Consider the following 15,209-nt stretch of genomic DNA (forward strand, 5'->3'; position numbering starts at 1 on the left):
CAGTCCCCGGGGCGTCAGGGCGCAAGCTGGGGGTGCCGGGGCGTGGGAATCTGGTGATTCTGGACTGGGTATGGCCAGGATCCGTCCCTCCCGGCCTGCGTGGCCGACCTGGGTGATGACACAGGTGACACTGGAAGCGCCGGGACTTCCTCTTGGCTCTCTCTGGACCACCTGCCGGGGACCCCTTGGTCTGCCAAGGACTCCAGACCGTGATGTGCAGCTGTCACCTGCGGCCACACCGGCAGCGACTGGCCAGGCAGTGAGGGGCCACCTTGACCGTGGGCCCTGCGGCTCCCCCAGACGAGCCAGGGCCAAACCTGCCTGCGGCCTTGGGAGGCGCCCAGCCGGAGCCGCCCAGCGAGCTGCCCCGGGACCCTCGGAAAGGGCAGGAGACAGTCACTGTTTCTGGCCTGAGCGTGTGGGCTCTGGAGCGGTGGGTTCTGGGCCTGGAGAGACTGGGAGACCTGCTCACGCGCAGAGCCGCTCGCAAGCCGCCGCCCGAGGCCTGCGATTCGGCACTTCAACAAGATCCAGGTGATGCCGAGATCCAGGTGAAGCCTATCGTGGTCCGCGAGGACCACGAGCACCCGGCCCCGCCCCCGGAAGAGGCGGCCGCGCGCGCACCTCTTATACGCCCGCCGCCAGGGCAGCCTGCGGGTAGCACGGCAGAAGACACCAGCCGGGGGTGATAACCTGAACGCCAGGCCGGACGCGGCGGATGCACGGTGGACTGCAGAAGGTTCTGTGACCCAGAGCATCCCGGTGAGTGCTGGTTCCGCTTCATTCAGAACTGGCTCCCAGGACCCCGCAAGGGTCTGCGAGTTCTGGGCCCGTTTTACGCAGAGTTTGCTCCGCGGACTGTGGAAGGGCCTGCGAGTTCTGGGTCCGTTTTATGCAGCGTTTGCTCGGCCGAGTCTGGAAGGGCCTGCGGTTTCTGGGTCCGTTTTATGCAGCGTTTGCTTGGCGGACTGTGGAAGGGCCTGCGAGTTCTGGGTCCGTTTTATGAAGCGTTTGCTTGGCGGACTCTGGAAGGGCCTCCTGCGAGTTCTGGGTCTGTTTTACGCAGTTTGCTCGGCGGACTCTGGAAGGTTCTGAGTTCTGGTTGCGTTTTACGCAGTTTACTCCGCGGACTCCGGAAGGTTCTGGGAGCCGCAGGGCTTAAGGGCAAGGGCAGAAACGCCCTGTCCTGGGGTCAAGGCCGGCGGGCAGGCCTTCACGAGGCCCGGGGACAGGAGCGGGGGGAGTGGGTGACGCCGTCAGGACCGCTGGCGACATCACAGCCCAGAGGCGGGCCCAGGTATCCTCAGGCGGCCGGGCGAGCTGGGCTTGGGCGGGAGGACGGGCCCCGGACTGCGCTGGCGCTGGGTTCCGGCTGTGCGGGGGGCGGGCTTGGAGGTGGAGCCGCCCGGCAGCCGGAGGTCACACCCGGGGGCCGGAAACGAGGAAACGAGGGCGCCGTTCCTCTCGGGCTCGCCACAGCGCTGGCCTTTGGATGATCTGGGGCAGCCGGGGATTTCGGACCGCTGGACACCGTTTCAGGGTGCAGCCGTTTCCACGGCAGGTGTTGATCCAGCCTGGGGGGTCGGGGTCGGGGGGCGGGTCCTGGGGAAGGCGTTCATCTGCTCCCCGATGGAGACCCCAGAGCAGGCTTTTAACACCGACTAGATTCCTTTTAGGAGAGTCTTCCAAACATGAGTGGAAGACGGCCTCCTTGTTGGACCCGCTCGGAATTGGCCACTTAGCTGTTTGCTGTTAAAGGCTGAGAACTAACCGTACAGCCACCTGAGCTCTGCAGGCCCAGCCTCTTGGGTGGGGGCTGGGTCCTCGCGGTGGAGCCCGGGCCGCGCACAGGTGGCCTGGCTCAGCATCCCTGCCCCCCAGACGGCAGACCCACAGCTGAGTCACTCAGTTACGGGCGTGTCGGCGTTAGCTGGGCCGCTGGGCAAATACCACGCGCACAGCGGCTGAAACAACAGCTGTTTTTTCTCTCCCAGTCCCGGAGGCTGGAATCTGAGATCCAGGTGTCGGCAGGGCTGGTTCCTCCTGAGGCCTCTGTCCTTGCTGTGTAGATGGCTGTCTCCTCCCTGTGTCCTCACGTGGTCATCCCTCTGTGTGTGTCTGGGTCCTGATCTCTTCTCATAAGGACACCAGTCCTAGGGTATCAAGACCTACCGTAATGACCTCATTTTACCGTAATCATCTCTTTAAAGTCCCTCATCTCCAAATACAGCCCTATTCTGAGGTTCTGGGTTAGGGCTTCAGATGTAAACTTGGGGGTGGACACAATTCAGCCCGTACCACTGCTGTTTAACTAGGGTTGCCAGATTTAGCAAATAAAAACACAGGATGCCCAGTTAAAACTGAATTTCAGGTAAGCAACACGTTTTCTGTAGTTCCCCTGAAATTCAGATTTCGCTAAGTGTCCTGTGTTTTATCCGGCAACCTTGTGCTTCACAAACCAGTCCAGACTCGGTGGCTTAAAATCACAAGCGCTAACTATCGCTCACAGAGTGTACAGGTCAGTGGTTTGGCTCAGCCGGCTGTAGGTGGGTCTTGGGTGGCCTTGGATGACCTTGGCCAGGACAGCTGGCCTCTCCTCCACGGGCTCTGTCATCCACCAGCAGGTTGACTCAGGTCTGTGAGCCAAGAGAAGGTGACCACTGCAGGGCCCCTGGGCCTGGCCTCAGGATTGGCACGTGGAAACTTCAGCCACGTTTTGCGAGTCACATCAAGTCATAGCCCAGGCTCCAGGGGTGGGGAGGTGGACCCTGCGTCCTCACGGGAGGGTGAGTAGATGGAATCTTTAGGGCGTAACAGGGAGCAATAAGGATCGGGGGACACTTTTGTAATCAGTCTACCCTAGCAGCCTTCGAGCTGCCCATGCTGAGTCCCGGATGACTGCCACATGGGGTGGGTAGAGTCTGGACACAGCAAAGTGGGAGCCGTAGTCACAGGGGTGGGGGGAATGGCCCTCAGGTTGGCAGGGCTCATGATTTCTCCAAAGCCCAGGGGTGCTGCTCTGGGATGGGAGAAGTTAGCAGTCGCAACTAATGACAGGCACACCTTGGAGAGCTGCCAGTTCGGTTCCAGACGACCTCAATGTAGTGACTATCTCAATAAATCAAGTCATATGAATTTTTTGGTTTCCCAGTGTGTATAAAAGTCAAGTTGACATGATCCTGCAGTTGATTCAATGTGCAGTGGTATCAGAAAAACAATGTTCTTGTCTTAATTTAAAAATACTTCAAATTTTTAAATTTACTTTTTAATAGAAGTATAGTTTATTGACAATGTTTCAAGTGTGCAGCAAAGTGATTCAGTTATACATACATATATATTCTTTTTCAGTTACTTCTCCCTTGTAGTTTATTACAAGATATTGAGTAGAGTTCCCTGCGCTATACAGTAGGTCCTTGTTGCTTATCTGTCTTATACATAGTAGTGTGTATCTGTTAATCCCAAACTCCTAGTTTATCCCTACCCCCCCTTTCCCCTTTGGTAACCCTAAGTTTGTTTTCTATGTCTGTGAGTCTGTTTCTGTTTTGTAAGTGAGTTCATTTGTATCATTTTTTAAGATTCCACATAAAAGTGATATTGTATGATATTTGTCTTTCTCTGTCTGACTTACTTAGTATGATAATCTCTAGGTCCATCCATGTTGCTGCAAATGGCATTATTTCATTCTTTTTTATGGCTGAGTAGTATTCCATTGTATATATGTACCACGTCTTCTTTATCCATTCCTCTGTCAGTGGACACTTAGTTTGCTTCCATGTCTTGGCTATTGTAAATAGTGCTGCTATGAACATTGGGGTGCATGTATCTTTTCAAATTAGTGGTTTTGTTTTTTCCAGATACATACCCAGGAGCGGGGTTGCTGGATCATATGGTAGCTCTATTTTTAGTTTTTTAAGGAACCTCCATACTGTTTTCCATAGGGGCTGCACCAATTTACATACCTGCCAACAGTGTAGGAGGGTTCCCTTCTCTAGTTTTGGACATTATATTAAGACAGATCATTTTTTTAGGATCTCTTTTTGCATGTCCCATTTCTTTCTTTTTTATGGTCTTTACATGGACTTAGATTTTCTTCTGTTAGGTCAATGGCAGAGAACCCAGACCCTGAAAAAGATTCTCAACCAGATTTTGAAACTTTGACATACTCAGAAAACATAAAGGTGTTTAGAAGAAGTTGGGGTGCTGTTTTAGAAGTAATCATCATGGGTCTAAACATACTATTTTGATATTAATTTGGTTTGACATGTTCTATTGTTTAAAATCACCTGATTTTTACAAAGATCATGAGTTCCAGAATTAGCCATGAATTGGCCACCTATACTGTGTGTTTAGTATCTTAAAAAAAAAGATGAATCTGTATTCTGTTTTTATTGATTTGCGTATTTTGGATATTTCATATAAGTGGAGTTATACAGTATTTGTCCTTTTGTGCCTGGTCTGTTTGGGGATCGGGGGCAGTGGAAAATGTGGAGTCATTGCTTAATTCTTTGGGGTGATGAGAAATTTTTGGAAACAGTGGTGATGATTGGACAAGACTATGGATGTAATTAGTGCCATAGAATAGTGCACTTAAAAATTTTTATTTTACATACATTTTACCACAGTGAAAAAATGTAAAAATTAATGAAAAATCCTGGGAGGAAAAAAAACCCCAAACCAAAGAAAACAGAAGACATAAATAGACATTGAGAAACTAGACTGCGTTATACTTTTGAAATTTAGGTTTTGCCGATAAATGAAAACAAAAAACCTTTGCCGATTGGGAGAAAACATTAGGAAAATCTGAGACAGGCAAAGAGATAATCATCATACTGTTTGAAAAGTCCTTTCATATGTGAAAATAAATTTTTAAATGGACAATCAAAATGAAAAGGTCAGCCGCGGTCATGGTTTGCTATCATGATGGCGAAATTCATAAACGTTGTACTACTCCTGTAGATGACGGCAGAGCACACTCACATGCACACATAATGTGTTGTGTGTAAATAAATTGGTGTGGTTCTTTTGAAGATGAGTCTGATAGTATCTCAAAATGAACAGTGTCTACACTCTTGGAGTCATTAATTATGCTTTGGGGAAACTATTCCAACAGATGCAAAAGACAGTAAGAGGACATGGTTGCAAAGATACATCTTTTCCTCAGCACTGGTGGTTAGAGGGAACTATTCCATTTTCATCAATAGGAGACTGTTTCAATAAATTATGGAAGTACAGTCATGTAGAATCCTCGCACAAGTTTGAAGACTCTCAGACACAAGACTAAATCTTCACGTCTGGATGGGTAACTCTGGGATGATACTAATAAGAGGCACAGGTGTTGCAGTCCTGAAAATGTGCGTCTCAGAGTTTTGTTTTGCTGCAGGGAGAACCGTGGATGGTCAACGTGGTTTCTCTTGAGTCCATCCTCTGTTCTCCTGGAGGCCACATGGCCCCTGATTGCTTCCACTCGGTGACGGGGTGGGGCGGGGAGATGGAGAAAGAGCCATTCAGGGTGATGGGGAATCTTCCCACAGAGGGTTTTGGTGGGAGGGCTCTTCAGCAGCATCGCAGAAATGTCAGGATAACTGCACAGCTGTCTCAGCCTATCCACGTTCCTTCCTTCCTTCCCGCCCTGTCCCCTTGCTGGGTATCATCAGACTCGAGGGCACGTCCAGCCGCCTTTGGCTTCCACTCCATTTTTCCTCACTGGAGTTTCCCACAATCTGATCTCACAGGTCTGATCTGATCCCCCCGTCTCCTTTGCGTGCTTCCTGGGACACCTAGACTAATACGACACCAAAGTTCGATAAGTTAGCTCTTGTCAAATATATCGCGTAAGTTTTGAGCGTATGGCAAAGTTTCAATAAATAAGAGCTTAAATATCAAAAAATGCAAAATAAGATTTTTAAAGATGCCCCAGTGTTGCCATCGAGCTCTGATCTGGACTAATCCCATACGGATATAAGAAATATGTACTCGAAAAATGTTCTGTGCCTTTGGCTAAGAGGGCCACAAGGTACACATCATCTGTAGCATTCTCACATTCTGTGTTGTAAGGGTACGCGTTGTCAGTTTGCTCTCAAATGAAACGATGTAAGTTTTCACTTTAAAGTGTGTGTGTGTGTGTGTGTGTGTGTGTCCGTGTCCGTGTTGTGGCTATTTTCCTTGTTTTTTAAAATATAATTTAGTTAATGGTAAGTGTATGCAATGTAATATATTTTATTCTGAAAAAAATTAATGATATAATTGATATACAGTGTTGTGTACGTTTAAGGTACAAACCTGTTGGTTTGATACATTTCTATACTGTAATATGATTCCTACCACAGTGTGACCTAACCCCTCTGTATGTCACATAACTATAATATCTTTTTTGTGTGTGTGGTGATAATATGTAAGATCTATTTTCTTAGCGACTTTGAAGTATATCATACAGTATGGTTAACTGTAATCACAATGTTATGAATTCTATCTATTTCCAGAAGTTATTCACCTTCTAACTACCAATTTGTACCTTTTGATCAACCCCTTCCCAATTCCCCCACCGTGGTAACCACCGTTCATTTATTTTTTTAAATTGGGGTAAAAAACACGGAACGTAAGTGACCATGTTAACCATTTTAAAGTGCACAGTTCAGGGCCATTTACTAGACTTGCAATATTGTGCAACCAACACCTCTGTGCATTTCCAGAATATTCTCATCCCCCTCATGGGAGACCCCTTACCTATTAGCCATCATTCCCCACGCCCCTTCCCCAGTCCCTGGCACCTTTTAATGTGATTATTTTCTCTCTGCGGATTTGCATATTCTGGACACTTCATATGAATGGAATAAAAAACAAGGTGGCCTTTTGCGTCTGGTTCCTTTCACAAAACAACATGTTTCGAGGTTTATCCTGTAGGACTGTTTTGTAGGTTTTAACAGAAACCAAATCACCACGTGCTCCCATTTCTGTGGTCAGCAGTGAGGCTCCGAATGTACCTTCGTGCTAACTCAAGTCCTGTTCTTACACTTTCTACCCATTTTCTGCTAAACAATTTCTTTAAAAAAATGCTTTTTGCTTAAAAAATTTTTTATTGAAGTATAATTCATGTACAATGTGTTAATTTCTGGTATACAGCAAAGTGATTCAGTTATAGATATAGATATATATCTATATAGATAGTTATAGATATATATATAGATATATATAGATATGTCTCTATATTTTTTCATATTCTTTTCCATTATGGTTTATTATAGGCTATTGATGACAGTTCCCTGTGCTCTACCGTAAGACCTTGTTGTTGATCCATTCTGTCTATAAAAGTTTGCATCTGCTAACCCGCAACTCCCAATCCTTGCTTCCCCTAGTCCCCTCCCTGTTGGCAACCCCATGTCTGTTCTCTGAGCGTCTGTTTCTGTTTTATAAATAAGTTCATTTGTGTCATATTTTAGATTCCACATATAAGTGATATCATATGATATTTGTCTTTGTCTGACTTACTTCACTCAGTATGATGATCTCTAGGTCCATCCATGTTGCTGCCAGTGGCATTATTTCAGTCTTTTTCATGGCTGAGTAATATTCCATTGTATATATGTACCACATCTTCTTTATCCGTTCATCTGGCGATGGGCATTTAGGTTGTTTCCATGTGTTGGCTATTATAAATAGTGCTTCTATGAACATAGGGGGTGCGTGTATCTTTTAGAGTTAGAGTTTTGTCCAGATATATGCCCAGGAGTGGGATTGCTGGGTCATTTGGTACTTCTATTTTTAGTTTTCTGAGGAACCTCCATAGTGGCTGCACCATTTTCTATTCCCACCAACAGTGCAGGAGGCTCCCTTCTCTCCACACCCTCTCCAGCATTTACTGTTTGTAGACTTTTTGATGAGGGCCATTCTGACTGGTATGAGGTGATATCTCCTTGTAGTTTTGAATTGCACTTCTCTGATAATTAACAATGTTGAGCATCTTTTCATGTCCCTATTGGCTATCTGTATGTCTTCTTTGGAGAATTAACAATTTCTTAAATATTAATGTAAACTTACATCTTTACTGCATGCTCATATATGTGTGGTAATATTTCAAGCCATTGAGAGATGATTGGAGAAAGATGCAAACAAGATTTTAATCAAAGTGGGAAGTATGTCTTACTGTCGTTGGGAGTTACATCGTGCCCTTTTTTTTTCAGTGTAAGTTTTTAATTTTCTTTCACTAAGCCAGAGTTTGTCAACCTTGGCACAATTGAAATTTAGGGATGGATAATTCTTGGAGGTGGGGCTGTCCAGTCATTGTAGGATGATTGCAGCATCCTGACCGCTACCCACTAAATGCCAGTAGCACTCCACAGACTTTTTTTTTTTTTTTTTTTTTTTTGGCGGTACGCGGGCCTCTCACAGCTGTGGCCTCTCCCGTTGCGGAGCACAGGCTCCGGACGCGCAGGCTCAGCGGCCATGGCTCACGGGCCCAGCCGCTCCGCGGCATGTGGGATCTTCCTGGACCGGGGCACGAACCCATGTCCCCTGCATCGGCAGGCGGACTCTCAACCACTGCGCCACCAGGGAAGCCCCACTCCACAGACTTTTGATCTCAGTGTTTCCAGAAGTTACCCAGTGTATCCTGGGAGGGAAAATGTGGTTGGCAAGTGTGCTCCCACCTGAGAACTATTGACTTAAAGCATGAAATTAGGGTACGTACACAATTAAGTTTCCTATTGTTATAAAAAGACACAGGATGGAAAAGATCTTCAAGAACTGAAAGGACCATCCATTCAAGCACTAAATAAAAGATATTTTGGCTGTTTTCTCTCTGACCTCCACTCTAAAGTTTCAGTTTATATTAGAATTCTATTAAGCATGAAGCTTGTCCTGGAGATTCTATATATGAATGTGTTTATTATTCACATCAGAGTATTGGTGTCCAGTCACGCTAAACAATTTACTCAAAAGCATATCTCTAGCTGTGAGTCAAGATTATTTCTCTGGCATACTTCATTTTATGCAAAACCCTAAATTATTCTATCATTTTCAGGAGGACAGTTGAAAAAAAAGTCAGAATCAGAAACTGAGGTAAGCGATGTCATCATTGCAATTGAACTGCAAAGTGGTTTTTACTTGTTTTTTACTCTGAGAGAATCACCACTGCAAGGGACCTGGTAATATATACTAGCTAAAGAGAATTTCACCTCCATGGCATTAAACTTTTGCACTTTGCATGCTGCATTTTTTTGTTGTTGTTCTTTAGTCTTTCTTTAATTTAGTGAATTTTTTAAAAGTAAAAATAAAAAACTGCTGAATCCAAATCTGTCCATATAACAGATTTAATGTATATCTGAAGCATCTTGATGTCAGGAATAAATATGTGAAATACTCGGAACTTGAATAAATTGTTGCAAATATTCCTATACCTGTCTTAGAAGAGAAACACTTTCAAATAGAAAGTAATGGTGGTTGGATGTCCTGTTGATTTAAAGACATCTCAGAAATGGTGTTGAAGAATTTCCTTTCTGAGAACATTAGACTTGAAGATTTTGATCTTTCTTCCCCTATGACTTTAAATATTGCTTTTTGCCCCAGACACAACGTTCTTTCATGTGAGGTATGCTCCCCTTTTCCTTTTAGCTTTGGTTCAGGTGTAAATTGTAAAATAGGCATTTTGCCTGCAGCTAAAATGATAAAGGTCTTCACATGGAGCTTAAATGCTGACTTGCAAGATGAAAGGAAAATGGTTTTGCTTAATCAGCTTCCAATGTAATGGTCACTTAAGAATATTGTTTCACCTGCTGAAGAAATCTTGCAGGTTACCTTGTGGCTCACTGACTCTGATGCCAGAATGAAGGGCTGATTACTAAAAGGTTTTATCTCTGATGAGAATGGATGGCAATTATAAAAGTTTCTATTGGGGGGAAGGAGCTAAGGGATTCATCATAAAGCAAGCTTTTTTTCCCCTCTTTAAGCTGGGATGAAGTGAGAGAGTGGCATGGACATATATACGCTATCAAATGTAAAATAGATAGCTATTGGGAAGCAGCCGCATAGCACAGGGAGATCAGCTCGGTGCTTTGTGACCACTTAGAGGGGTGACATAGGGAGGGTGGGAGGGAGACGCAAGAGGGAGGGGATATGGGAGCATGCGTATGCATATGGCTGATTCGCTTTGTTGTGCAACAGAAAGTAACCCGGTATTCTGAAGCAATTATACGCTAATAAAGATCTATTTCCGGTGTACAGCAAAGTGATTCGGATATACATAATCTTTTTCAGATTCTTTTCCACTATAGGTTATTACAAGATATTCTGTGGGTATTACCTAACTGCATAACTGACCTTTCCTTTGGGTCGTATTCCAAAGACGGAGCCATATTGTCATGCAGCAGGAAATGTCTCACATGCAACTCTCTCCAGCACGGTGTATACAATGTCTATACAACATCTTTGTCCATCCAGCCATCCGTGGACACTTGGGTTGTTCCTTGTACTTTGTTAGTACAGACAGAGCTATTGGGAGAATTCGCATGCATGTCTCCCAGAGCAGTCAGAATAGCTGGGTTGTAGATGCCTCTTCAAACTTCATAGATGATGTCAACTTGATTTCCAAAATGGGGGATCCAGTTTTGGTCCGAGCGCCAGCACCTGTTTTTTCAGATTGCCATATTTCTCACTACCTTCGACATTGCCAGACATTTTCATTTTCCATTCATAGGGTTGGGTGAGAAATTGTGCCTAGCGGTTGTCTCTACATGGTTGATGCCAAAGCGTGTAACAGAGGGTTTTGCATATTCTGGTAATTCATAACTGAATCCTTTGAGTGTTCTAGTAGAACATATTCTTAAACACTGAAGATTTCAGTACGTTCCTGGCTTTGCTGTCTTCACTTTAGGCTGATGCTGTGAAATGTAAATGTTATTAATTGCTTTCATTCTCGAGTGACTATTAAAGAACATTTTTTCAGGACTCAGAGGGTAAACAAACAAGAAATGAAATTAATTATTTGAGGAACCATGTCAGACTAAACTCAAATTGATCCTTTTTCTGATTTCAAAAGATTGTTATTAATGGTCTTAAGGAAAGGTGGAGACGAATTAACAGGGATTAAAAAAAGGACTTATTCTGGAAGTGAGGATATAATCTGTTTATTTGCCCATCTTCCTTAAGGTAAATGTATATCTCATGAGAGGGCTTATAGTATCTCTGCTGTGAATGACCTGCATTTATGATGAGAGATCTGTAAGGTTTTACGTCCACTCTGGTTGGATGTGCGTTAGTGGTGATGAGAGGTTTCCTGTATTAAAGGGTGACCTATGTCTTCAAAAAGAGTCTGTTTACGTTTTTAAAAGTGGTAAGACAATTAACGATAGAAGGAGGTGTTGAGGGAATTAAATTAGATGACAAAATAATTAGAAAACGATGCACTAACTCTGGGTGAGCAGATTTCTTTCAGATCCTTACCGGAACTTGTAAACCAAATACATTTAGACTGGCGCTTGTCAAATGTTAATGCATCCACCATCATCTGGAGATCTTGTTAAAAGGCAGTTTCTGCATCAGGAGGTCTGGGGTGGAGCCCTGGGGGTCTGCATTTCTAACCTGCTCCCAGGGAATGCTGGTGTTTTGCTGGTCCCAGAACTCACTTGGACAGGCAAAGCTTCCCAGTAGCATCCTCCTGGGGTATCTGACCTTTGTCCCTCACTTGTAGGACAATTTTCAGCTTATTACTTTCCTTCCAATCTTCTTTGAGGTTGGAGATGAAAGCGAATTTAAATCACTGGGCTGTCGTCACGGTGCAACCGTACATCATCACAGACATTTGGAGCTGAAAGGAATTTTAGCAATTCATGCCTTAGGTTTCAAATTTTTTTTTAGCAGGAGTCTTTCTTTATGATTTTTAGGAGGTGAGTTTCAAATGGCATGTAATTAACCATTGAGATAGGCAACTCAGGAGCGTTTAGTCCATTCACAATGGTGTGCAACCACCGCCTCTGTTTAGTTCCAAAATTTTTTTGTCATCCCCAAACTGGACCCCGTACCCACTAAGCAGTCACCCCTCATTCCTACCTCCCCCCAGGCCCCAAGAAATACTCATATATTTTCTGTCTCTAGGGACCTGCCTATTCAGGACATTTCATGTAAATGGAACAATAGAATATGTAGTCTTTTGCGTCTAGCTTTGGTATGGACCCACCATTTTGTTTACCTGTTCATCCATCGATGGACAGTTCTTTTACGTTTAAAAAAATTTTTAGGGACTTCCCTGGTGGCACAGTGGTTACGAATCCACCTGCCAATGCAGGGAACATGGGTTCGAGCCCTGGTCGGGGAAGATCCCACATGCCGCGGAGCCACTAAGCCCGTGCGCCACAACTACTGAGCCTGCGCTCTAGAGCCTGCGAGCCACAACTGCTGAGCCCACGCGTTACAACTACTGAAGCCCACGCACCTAGAGCCCGCGCACGGCAACAAAGAGTAGCCCCCACTCACTGCAACTAGAGAAAGCCCACTCGCAGCAACTAAGATCCAGTGCAGCCAAAAAGAAAAAATAAATAAAATTTAAAATATATTTTATATTGGAGTGTAGTTGATTTCCAATGCTGTGTTAGTTTCAGGTGTACAGCAAAGTGGTTCAGTTATATATACACATATATCTATTCTTTTTCAGATTCTTTTCCCATATAGGTTATTACATAATATTGAGTAGACTTCCCTGTGCTATACAGCAGGTCCTTGTTGTTTATCTATTTTATATATAGTAGTGTGTATCTGTTAACCCCAAACTCCCAATTTATCCCTCCCGCCTACCTTTCCCCTTTGGTAACCATGTTTCTTTTCTAAGTCTGTGAGTCTGTTTCTGTTTTGTAAATAAGTTCAGTTGTATCTTTTTTTTTGATTCCACATACAAAACATTGATTTGTTTCCACTTGGTGTTTGTGTGTAACTCTGCTATGAACCTGTGTGTACATGTATTTGAGTCTTGGCTTTATGCCGACCAATTTCTTTTTAAGCGATACCTAGTGTGGCGTCCCTTGATCAGAGAAGACCAAGCCTTGCCTGACAGACTCAGCACAAGGCGGGCACCGGATTCCCTGTGTTTGAGGGTTGTATGTTGTCCATTGCTGCCAACTCTACACCAGGTGGACACCCAGGCACGCCTCGTGGATAATCCCCAGGGTCTAAATCCAGTTGCACAACCCCCCCCTCCTTCCTTTTGCAGAGGACCCGTGAGGTGAAATGAATTTCCTCCTTGGTGTTTGGTGGGGCAGGATGGAAACTTCCATCTGCCAGCTGGCTGGGCTGTGATCTGCTGAGCTGTGTTTAAGCCGTTATGAAATAAATGTCAACATGCCATTTCATGCTGGGTGTACCATGATTCCTGTAAACTCTGGGGGGCGGTGGAGGAGTTGGAAGTATACGGGAGTCACTTGTTTTCTTTATTTCTCTAAAGCCTGACATTTAGACATCAGAATTTTGAGCTTCCTCATGTTGGATTTCTCCATCCTCTGCTTGTTCTACTCGCTTTAAAGGCTGTAGGTAACTGTTAGCATCCTCAATGTGACGTTCTGTGCGTGGGTGGACCGCTGTCTGTATCGAGGTAGTAAGAGGCACAGGTGAGGTGAGAAGGGGTACCTTTTAAGGGATCTCCCAGGATAGAATCTATTATTGATGCAGGTGGAGAGGTAGTCAGATGCTCCCGTTTCCCCGCGGCAGCAACTTTATCAAGGTCAGGTGCATTCTGTCCCTAGTCGTCATCCCTGCGTTGTACAATATTTTGGCAGTATTTAATGTTAACGCATTAGAAATTCTGGAGCTTCCCTGGTGGCGCAGTGGTCGAGAGTCTCCCTGCCGATGCAGGGGATGCGGGTTCGTGCCCCGGTCCGGGAAGATCCCACATGCCGCGGAGCGCCTGGGCCCGTGAGCCATGGCCGCTGAGCCTGCGCGTCCGGAGCCTGTGCTCCGCAACGGGAGAGGCCACAGCAGTGAGAGGCCCGCGTACCGCAAAAAAAAAAAAAGAAAAAACAAAGAAAAATTCTGATGTCTTGGGACCCATCACTGTTTTATCCCTGGTTTTCCATTTAAGTCTCCCTGGAGAAGGGTGCAGGCGTTTGTATTTTAAATCATTTCCAGGGGCTTCCAGTGACCAAACTTATTTGGAATCAATTGTCTATGCCGTCGTAGTCTTAAAAGGCGCTTAACTATATTCTTTGCCTGTTCCCATTTTCTCTTGGCAATTGCCTTACTAGTAAGGATAAATCAAATTGTTGAATGAATGTTATCTGTGATGGACTGAACAGTATCCCCTTCCGCCCAATTCCTGTCACCTCAGAACCTCTGAAGGAGACCTTATTTGGAAATAGGCTCTTTGCAGATGAGATTAAGTGAAGGGTCTGAGATTAGGTGCTCCTGGATGAGGATGAACCTAAATCCAGTGACAGGGTCCTTCTAAGAGACAGAAGAGGAGAGACACACAGGAGAAGCCACATGAAGATGGGGGCAGAGACGGGAGGGATGCGGCCACAAACCCAAGGACACCTGGAGTCCCCAGAAGCTGGTAGAGCCAGGAAGCCCCGGGAGCACAGCCCTGGGACACCTTGGCCTCAGATGTCTGGTGTCCAGGACTGGGAAAGGATGAATTCCTGTCGTTTTAAACCAATAAGTCACAGATCATTTGGTATGGGAGCTACAGGAAACTCCTACACCGTGTAACCTGCCGGGGCTACGTGTAATAAAGAGATAGCCACACCTTCATCTTTACACTTATGAAAATGGAATAGAGCCATATTCCGCAGTGACTGTTCTCAAAGTTCAGCACACGTTGCAATCACCTGGAGGGCTGTGGGTACTCTAGCTTGTTGAAGCCACCCCCAGCGCTTCTGACCCAGTGGGTGTGTTATTGGGGCTTCCCAAGCAGCCTTTGTCACAAGCTTGTAGCCGGTGTGCTTGCTGGGAGGCGCACCTCGAGAACCAGTCTGCTAAATAATGCAAAAGCTTCATTTGCCCAAAACAGCCAGAATTTTAGGCAAGCGCTATGTTTAGCGGGACTGGAGGATTACAGCAAAGTGTGTGAAATTCTTTCTCGAATAAGGTGAATTGTTAAAAAAGATATGTTCTAGGCTGTTGGCTGAATAAGGGCTCTTCTGGCAGGGAAATAGGAAATAGGAGTTGCGCTTTCTCAGGCGTGTGTGGTTCTTGTGTATTTGGGCTGTCCACCTCTGTGACCATCATTCTTTTTT

At 45.3% G+C, this 15,209-nt stretch overlaps 1 long non-coding RNA gene across 3 annotated transcripts in view; it reads left to right on the forward strand.

The window, feature by feature from the left end:
• Positions 1-247: 247 nt before the first annotated feature.
• The window catches only part of LOC307179974, a 247,619-nt gene continuing 232,657 nt past the window's right edge, over positions 248-15,209 (forward strand). For all 3 annotated transcript variants that reach the window (XR_013825625.1, XR_013825626.1, XR_013825627.1), the window contains exon 1: positions 248-762. This is a non-coding gene — a long non-coding RNA (uncharacterized lncRNA). The remainder of the gene's footprint in view (positions 763-15,209) is intronic.

Source organism: Stenella coeruleoalba, assembly GCF_951394435.1.
Source record: "Stenella coeruleoalba genome assembly, chromosome: X".
Lineage (NCBI taxonomy): Eukaryota > Metazoa > Chordata > Mammalia > Artiodactyla > Delphinidae > Stenella > Stenella coeruleoalba.